This window comes from Octodon degus, unplaced genomic scaffold, assembly GCF_000260255.1.
Source record: "Octodon degus isolate 3935 unplaced genomic scaffold, OctDeg1.0 scaffold00117, whole genome shotgun sequence".
Taxonomy (NCBI): domain Eukaryota; kingdom Metazoa; phylum Chordata; class Mammalia; order Rodentia; family Octodontidae; genus Octodon; species Octodon degus.
The window spans coordinates 4,630,060-4,639,492 of NW_004524693.1; the positions used below are offsets into that span (position 1 = coordinate 4,630,060).

The 9,433-nt window shown below is 34.2% G+C and overlaps 1 pseudogene; it reads left to right on the forward strand.

Annotated features, from left to right (window-relative positions):
• Window positions 1-3,420: 3,420 nt before the first annotated feature.
• LOC101567129 overlaps window positions 3,421-9,433 on the forward strand; it is a 67,884-nt pseudogene continuing 61,871 nt past the window's right edge.

Genomic DNA, 9,433 nt, shown 5'->3' on the forward strand with positions numbered 1-9,433 from the left:
CACAAATGGATTTAGTGGACATATACAGAGTTTTCCACTGCACCACAGGTGAATACACATTTTATCAGCTGCACATGGGTCATTTTCTAATATAGACCACACACTAGTCAATAGATTATGTGCAAGTATATGCAAGAAAACATAAATTATCCCATGTATATTATCTGGCCACAGTGCAATGAAAGTGGAAATAAACAACAAAATAAACCAGAATAATCCCCAAAATAAGTGGAAATTAACAACACTCTCTGCAGCAACCAGTGGTCACAGATGAAACTAACAAGAAATGAACAATATTTACAATCCAATGAATATTTAAGCATAACTTATCAGAATTTATGGGATTCAATGAAAGCAGTTCTCATAGGGAAATTCATAGCTGTGAACTCACACATTAGAAAATCAGAACGGGAACAAATAAGCACCTTATGCTGCACCTCCAACATCTAGAACAGGAAGAGCAAACCAAACCCACATCCCAAAGACTGGAAGAAATCATAAAAATTAAAGCATAAATTAACTGAATTGAGACTAAGAAAACAGTTCAAACAATTAAAGAAACAAAAAGCTGGTTCTTTGAAGTATTAAATAAAATTGATAAGCCCCTAGCTAACCTCATCAAAAAGAAGACAGAAAAAATTCAAATACAAGGAATAAGGAATGAAAAGGGTATAATTATCACTCATCCAATGTTAATTCAGAAGATTATCAATAGTTACATTGAGAATCTTTATTCACACAGAGTAGAAGACACAGAAGAAATGGACCAATTCCAAGAAAGGTCCAAATGACCAAACCTGAATCAAGAAGATATAAGAAATCTCAATAACACAATAACGCCCATGAAATATGAAATGTAATAAAAATCCTGGAAGCAAAGAAAAGTCCAGGTACAAATGGATTCACAACTGCATTATACAAGCAATTTACACAAGACATCATCCCTATGCTCCTCAATCTCGTCAATGATATTGAAAAGGAAGAAATCCTTCCAAAATCATGCTTGGAAGTATTATACTGATAGCAAAAACAGGGAAAGACGCAACTAAGAAAGAGAACTACAGGCTGACCTCCCTCCTGAACATAGATGCCAAAATCCCCAATAAAATCCTAGCAAATAGAATACAGCAAATCATCAAGAAGATCATACACTATGACCAAGTAGGATTCATCCCAGGGATTCAAGGATGGTTCAATATTTGAAAATCTATAAATATAATACAGTATATCAATAGAGCGAAAACTAAAAACCACATGATCATCTCAAATGATTCAGAAAAGATTTTTGACAAAGTCCAACACTCATTCATGTACAAAGTCCTACAGAACATTGGAAGAGATGGCGTCTACTTCAATCTGATGAAAGCTATCTATGACAACACAAGGGGTAGCCAAATTCTAAATGGGGAAAAACTGAAATTTTTTCACTCTCAGACCTGGTACATAACAACGATGTCCTCTATCACCAGTCTTTTCAACATAGTTCTAGAATCATTAGCTATAACCATTTGAAAAGTGAGAGAATTGGAATAAGAATAGGTAAAGTAGAAGTTAAATTATCACTATTTGCAGATGACAAGATACTTTGCTTGGAAGACCCAAAAAACTCCATCAAGAAGCTACTAGAATTGATACACAAATTCAGTAGCAGAGCAGGATATGAAATCAGTATAAAAAGTAAATAGAAAATCTCTACATAGATAACACACTGAGAGGGAAATTAGAGAAACAACCCCTTTTACAGTAGCACTGTGGAACATATAATAACTTGGAATTAATCTAAGTAAAGAAGTCAAAGATCCTTTCAAGGAAAATTACAGTACTCTGAAAAAGAGATCTTGGATAATTTTAGAAAATGGAAACATATTTCCTCCTCCTGGATAGGAAGTACCAACATCATGAAGATGCCCATAAACCCAAAATTGCTGTAGAGATTTAATGCAATCCCTATCAAACTATCACCAACATAACTCCCAGATCAAGACAAATCATTCCTAAAATTTATTTGGAACCAGAAAAGACCTTGAACTGCAAAGGCAATCTTAGGCAACAAACACAAGGCAAGAGACATTATAATTCCTGACTTGAAATTATAATACAAAGCTACTGTGATAAAATCAGTATAGTACTGGCAACAAAATAGACCTGTGGATCAATGGGATACATTGGAACTCTCAGAAGCCTCTACAAACACATTCAGCCACCTTATCTTTCACAAAGTGGCCAAACATGCCTACTAGAAGAAAGATAGCCTGTGTAACAAATGGTGTCGAAAAATCTAGATCTCTAAATGTTGAAAACCAAAACTTCACTCTGGTCTATCACCATGAACTAAGCTAAAGACAAAATGGATTAAAGATCTAAACATTAAATAAGGAACACTAAATCTTGTCTAAGAGAAAGTAAGAAGAACTCTTGAAGACATAGGGCTAGACAAACAGTTTATGAATAAAGACCAAATTGCACAGGCAATACTTGAAGAATTATTAACTGGGACTTCCACTCATTGAAAAGTTTTTGCAAGGCAAATTAATTACTAACAAACTGAAAAGACAAACCACATATTTTGAGAAAATCTTAACTAATAAGTAGTCAGAGAAAGGTCTTCTCTCTAGAATTTATAAAGAACTAAAAACTATTAGGGCCCCAAAATTTAATGATCCAATCCAGAAATGGGCAATCGAGAGGAATAAACACTTCTCAGAGGATGAAATTAAAGAAGCGAATAAATATAATAAAAAATGCTCCACATCATTACCCATCCATGAAATGCAAATTTAAAAACACTGAGATAACATCTCACCCCAGAAATTAAGGCTATCATAAACAAATCAACAAACAACAAATTTTGGCAAGGCTGTGAGGAAAAAGGAAACATTCTCCACTGCTGTTGGGAATATAGACTGGTGCAACCAATATGGAAATCAGTATGAAGACTGCTTTAAAAAGCAGGACTGGAAATCCCATTCAAACCAGCTATCCCCCTACTGGGAATTTTCCCAGAGGAACTGAAAACTTCATATCATAGTGATATAAGAGTACCTATGCTTTAAGCAGCACAATTTGTGATCGTTTAATCTTGGAAACAACCAAGAACCCATCACCTGAGGTATGGATTAAAAATATGTGGTATTTTTATACAATGGTGTATTACTCAGTTATAAAGAATAATAAACTCAAATCCCTTATATTTATGTGGGTGGCACTTGAAGATATACTCATAAGTAAAATAAACCAGACCCATGTGTGTGAATACCGTATAGTCTCCCTAGAATAAGAACTCCAAAGAAGAAATAAATGTAGAAAGATATAACACAATTAAAAGTAACGCTAGAACATAACGATTGGACAATGAGGAGAAGGAAAGAAGAACAGCTAGGAAACATGATAGTGGAAAAGCCATACACTTATATGTGCAACATGGGTAAGGAAATGATCCTGAGTATCTTCAGCAGGTTTTTGAAACTATCAGTTAATTGGTAAGATTCTCACCCTGACTGACTATATTTGCTGATACCTGTGAATTAAGCAACTGTACTGAAGATAGCAATGTGTAATGGAAGGGTCATGCTTGGAATGCCGGTCATTTTGGTCTTCTAAATATGTACTGGTTGTTATGACATACCAATTGCTGCCACACTGTTTCTCAAGTAAGTGTTTGTTTAAAACAAAATATGATTAAAGAAAACAAGAGACAAGAAAAAAATATCACAGGACTGGCCTGCTACAAGGGTGTATATGGTTAAATACACAAGAACTTTGTGCGATATCCTATCCTCAAACTGTTAGAAGTGCTGCTCAATTACTTGCCATTCCAGTATTTATCTTATGTTTTACTCTTAGTACTTCTTTGCTATCATGAAAACTTTTTCTTAGTTCAATTGTTTAGAAACATTTAATTTTCTGAATATTGCTTAATCTTATTTTTTGTTCTAAGATTTATACTGTATCTTTGACTTACAATTTATTTAAAAGACATTGTATGATATCTTCTCCTAGTATTAGAAACTTTAAAAAGTATATTTCCATTTTCTGTTGACTTAAAAAAAACAGAGGTTTGTACCTATGTTGTTTATTATTTCTTGCCTATATCTTGTAATAGGAGAAACTACTTTGGCAGTAACAATACACAATGTACTAACCATCGTTACTCTCCTAAAATCTTGTTTTGAGATTTTGTACCATTGTTTTTATTTTTTTTCTTTAAAATAAAATAAATGATGTCCAAAAAAAGGATGTATATGGTTAGATTTCTAAATTCTGTGTAAAAAATGTAACTGTTTATTCGGATTTTTAAAATATTTTTTCATTTTTAAAATTTGTTTTCCTTCATATTCTGGAGGCATTTAAAGTTTAACTTGTCAGTACTTACTGGAAATTACCTGTTTAATTTTATGCCTAAGAAGGTTGATATTCAGACAGATAGTGAGGTTAAGCTCACCTACCTATATTGCAGGGTAACAATAGTAAGATTCTCTTTTGGAGGGTTAAAAACCTATTTTTTCAGACCAAAAATTAGAGAAAAAGAAACGCTGCAAGGACAGCCAACATTTTGCCCTAGCCTTCCAAATTCAGTGAAGACTCAGGACATAGGAGATCCTATACTCTAGCACCATGTAACTCACTTGTGTCCCAAATTTTCTGATCAAGGAGATTATGGGGCCAAAGAGGAAAGTGATCAATGATGTAGAGTGTGCATAAGGAGAGTCACATGGAGAGAAAACTTTCTTTCAGGCTTTCACAGGGGCAAATTGGTGAAGCAATGTTCATGACTCATCCAAATAGCTGACATTCACGAAGGATCTACAAACTGCGGTACAGGGTTTCAGCATAAGTCCTGAGGGGATTTGACTGAACTTATCAGATACAAAAGTTACATTTATTGTTACATATGTCTTGCTTTATCTTGTTCATAACCATCCAGCAGAACAGTATAAAAAGAAGGTATAAAAATTAAAGTCACATTCATATGCTGATGTGTAAAAAGCTGAAGTCAACATCTTTGGACATTGGCAGTCTTACAGTAAACCCACTACTATTATGGACTATTAGACTCTATTAGGAAATTCTGCTGAACTCAAGCACCTATGATAATTAAATGAAAATGGAATGCCCTTCTCTGACAAAATTAACCAATAAAGTGGGATAGAAATCAACCACCCTTTTGTATCTTTATTCTCAAAATAGCTAGGATAGATATTCAGGTCCACTCTCTTAATTAAATTAATTGAGAGATTTGTTATAATAGTATTTGAGACAGGATATCATGTTTGCATCTTGTACAATGAATAACCACTAAGACAACAATGTGCAATGTATTAATTACTGAAAATGTGCCTATAATCCATTGTGAAACTGTCTTATTGATATTTGTTTCTCAATAAAATTATTTTAAAAAATAAAGCCATATTAATATGCTGATCTGTGAAAGGCTCAAATCAACACTTTCTGACATTGCCAGTCTCATGGAAAAACCACTACTGTTGTGGACTACTGGACTCTACTGGAATATTTTCTGAATTCACTCACCTACAATACTAAAATTGTAATTGAATGCCCTTTTCTGGCAAAACTAAACAAAAAAATTATACAAATGAATGACCATTTTATATCTGTACATTCAAAATAGAGTAGATATACAGCTGTATTCTCTTAATTCAATGAATAGAGATTTTTTTTTCTAATAGTGTTTGTGGACAGGATATTCTGTCTGCATCTTGTACAATGAACAACCACTAGGACAACAGTATGCAATGTATTAGTTATTGAAACTGTGCTAATAATTGGTTTTTGAAACTGTCTCCTTGTTATTTATTTCTCAATAAAATCATTTAAATAAATAAATAATTTTTAACATATCAATCATTGTTGTAAAATGCCTGTTCCAAGTTATTTCTAAGGTATTTGATATTCAGACAGATAGTGAGGTTAAGCTCAACTGCTTATGTTACAGGGTAATAATCTCATTAAGCTCCTCTCCTGAGAGTTAACAATGTAAGTTTGCAGACCAAAAAATTAGAGAAAAAGAAGGGCTACAAAGAAAGCCACCCTTTTGGCCCTAAGCTATCAAGGTCAGTGAGGATTCCAGACTTAAGAGAACCCTTACTGCACCATCCTGTAACTCAGTGGTGTCCCAAGTTTTCTATTCAAGTGGATTATTGGGCCACAAAGGAAAGTGATTGATGATGTAGAGTGTGTCGAAGCAGTGTCACCTAGAAAAAAAACATTCTCTCGATCTTTCAGAGAAAACTAATTGGTCAAGCAATGGCCATGACTCATCCACATGGCTGACACTTGAAAAAGATCTACAAAATAATGTACAGGGTTTGAGGGTATTTGATATCCTGAGGAGATTTGACTGACCTTGTCAAATACACAAGTTACCCTTTTTGTTATATAGGTCTTGCTTTATCTTGGTCTTAACCATCCAGTAGAAAACTATAAACATGAGGTATAAAAAGTAAAGCCATATTGTTATGCTGAGCTATAAAATGCTCAAGTCAATAATTTCTGACATTGCAAGTTCTGCGGATAATCCACTACTACTGTGGACTGCTAGTCTATATTTGATTATTTTGTTTAATTCATGCACCTACCATATTTGAGTGTTAATGGAGTACCAATGTCTGACAAAACTAAACAAAAAATGGGGATAGAAATGAAGGCCCGGGGCTGGAGAGATGGCTCAGTGGTCTAAAGCACCTACTTAGAACAAGCTTGGCAAAGCATCAGGGACCGCGGTTCGATCCCCCAGCACCACATGCCAGCCAGCCGCGCCCCCTGGTGGGCTGAGCTGGCCACACACACACACACACACCTCTCTCTCTCTCTCTCTCTCTCTCTCTCTCTCTCTCTCTCTCTCTCCCTCTCGCTCTCTCGCTCTCTGTCTCTCTTCTTAGTTCAATGAGAAACAATATTTGTACTAATAGTGTTAAACAAAATATCATGTTTACATTTTATACTATGAATAATTACTACGAAGACAACTATATACAATATATTAATTATTGTAACTGTCCTACTAACCTGTTTTGAAATTGTCTCATTGCTATTTCTTTCTCAATAAAATTAAATTTAAAAAGAGAGAATTCTAGGACTTCTCCAATTATGTCCAAGCTCTTATTAGTTCTGAAGACGTCTAAACCATGTGGTCATGCGTACTAACAGTAACCACTCCCAATTTTCAGTACCACTTTTCTGTATTACTCAGATTTCCTGTTTCTGGATGCAATACCTGAAACTTTCAATTTCAAGGAAAAATGTTTTATCTTGGTACATTGTTTAATAAATTCAGTATATATCTGAAAGTCTCCAAAGCATGAATGTCATGGGGGAACGATGGGATGGAGCAAAATTTCTCAGTTCTTGGCAGGCAGAAATCAGACTAAGTGGGAAACAGTGCCAGACAGGAATAGGCAAGGGGCCACACATAGTATAAAACATCATGCTTCCATAAAACTCCAAAATACACCCAAAAAATGTTCACTAATCTACTAGATGCTTGTTAATCCAATGAAGTTGACAAATCAGGATTGATGATCACATCAACTTCATGATAGATTCAAAATCAATACACATTCAAAAAAGAAGACAAACCTGAAATTTGAATATTTTTCTCAAATCTTTTGTTACTGTAGGTATTGGCACTCCATACTATTTTGTAATGCTATGTATATCCAGTGAGTTGCAGCTCCCAGAGAGCCACTCCATCAAGACAAGGGAAAAGCAAATACATGTCAGTGGATAAGAATATTAAATTACAATTTTCAATATACATTATCAGTACATTTTTAACATGCAATGCATTTATTGTGAAATAGCCCATAGTAAGTTGAGGAGTATCTGACTATTTTCCATGGGAAAATGACAATCACTGAATAACTAAAATTTCTTAAGCAAAGTCCCTATGACCAAAGCAATAATAAATTCTTTTCAAATTACCATTTCTTGCTAATTTCAGTTATGTCTAGTCTTAATTATTACTTTAAAACTAAGCATTACTTTAGCTTTTCTTAAACCATACTCAACTTTATGACCTTCAGATGGCTACAGTTTTTCCTCAGGTATTTTATCACTTTCCCCTACTCAGATAAAAAGTAAGGCTATAGAAAGATAATATAGACTCCCAAAAGAAGACAAGTGGACACTTGAATACCAGTATACATTTTCTTTTCCTTTTTATGTTTTTGCCTTTCTCTTCCTTGCCCTTCCACCACCTCACTGAAAGGCTTGCACATGGTAGTCAAGCATTCTACCACTGAGATATACTTCAAATCACAGAACACTTATAATTAAAAGAAAGCATATTAACCCTAAAATTATCATGGTGTTTGATGTATCAAACACTTTTTCTGCTAGCATGAACATTATGAGGTAAGCACTATTCTCTTCTTTGTAACGATGAAACTCAGCATTGAACCCAGAGCCTTTCACATGCCAAGCACACACTGTACTACTAAGATACACTCTAAGCACTCTTACATGTCATAGAAAATGATTGAACTGTACATTAATAGAAAAAAATATTTTGTTTTATTAAAGTGTTATAAACTTTAACATGAGAGAATTAGAGCTTAGAAAGTATCTCTCAGAGACATTAACTTTTTATTTCATCACTTACTTAGCCATATACATTTTCAGTATATTTGAGTACTAGCCAGTTTGCCAAGACAGTGAAACCATTCACAGGTCATATATTCTTTACAACCATAAAAAGTCTCATTTTGCCAATAATAAATGATAGCAGTCTCTCTATCACTCTGAATTTCATAAGCATGTGTTCTCAGAGATTGCTCTTTGATGTTTAGATATTTAACCAACATTCTATTAATTCAAACTCCAAAGACTCTCTTTACTTTTATAAATTCTGCCCCTAACTAGGTTTTTTCTTAATGTTCTGTATTAAATACCTAGCTCTGCTATGCCATATATTGTCACCAGATGGCAGTTATGTGCTGCAACCCCAAGGGTCTGAGCCACAAGGTGTAAACAGACTCTTTTGACTCAGAAGGGATTATTTTTCACTTTCCCCATGTCAAAAACATGATAGTAATGTAAATAATAGGTAAATATAGAAATATCTTAGAACAATGTCAAATAATTGAACTCTAAGATAAGTTTTATTCATTTCTTAAAAGTTGCTATATAATACATCCTACCCTAACAATATACCAGTGTTGCTTTCAATGCTGATCTTCACATGTATGATAACTTGGAATTTATCATACTTCCCAAATTTTATGCTCAAGATATAACCTTGTCCTGCACATGCATACACAAACACCTGCTTTTGATGTAGTCTGGCATGAAATAGCCACCCTGCATAGCTAGCCAAACTAAAGTACCTCTTTGTCTTTATTGTCATACAGTTTGTTCTCTCTCTCTCTCTCTCTCTCTCTCTCTCTCTCTCTCTCTCTCTCTCTCTCTCTCTCTC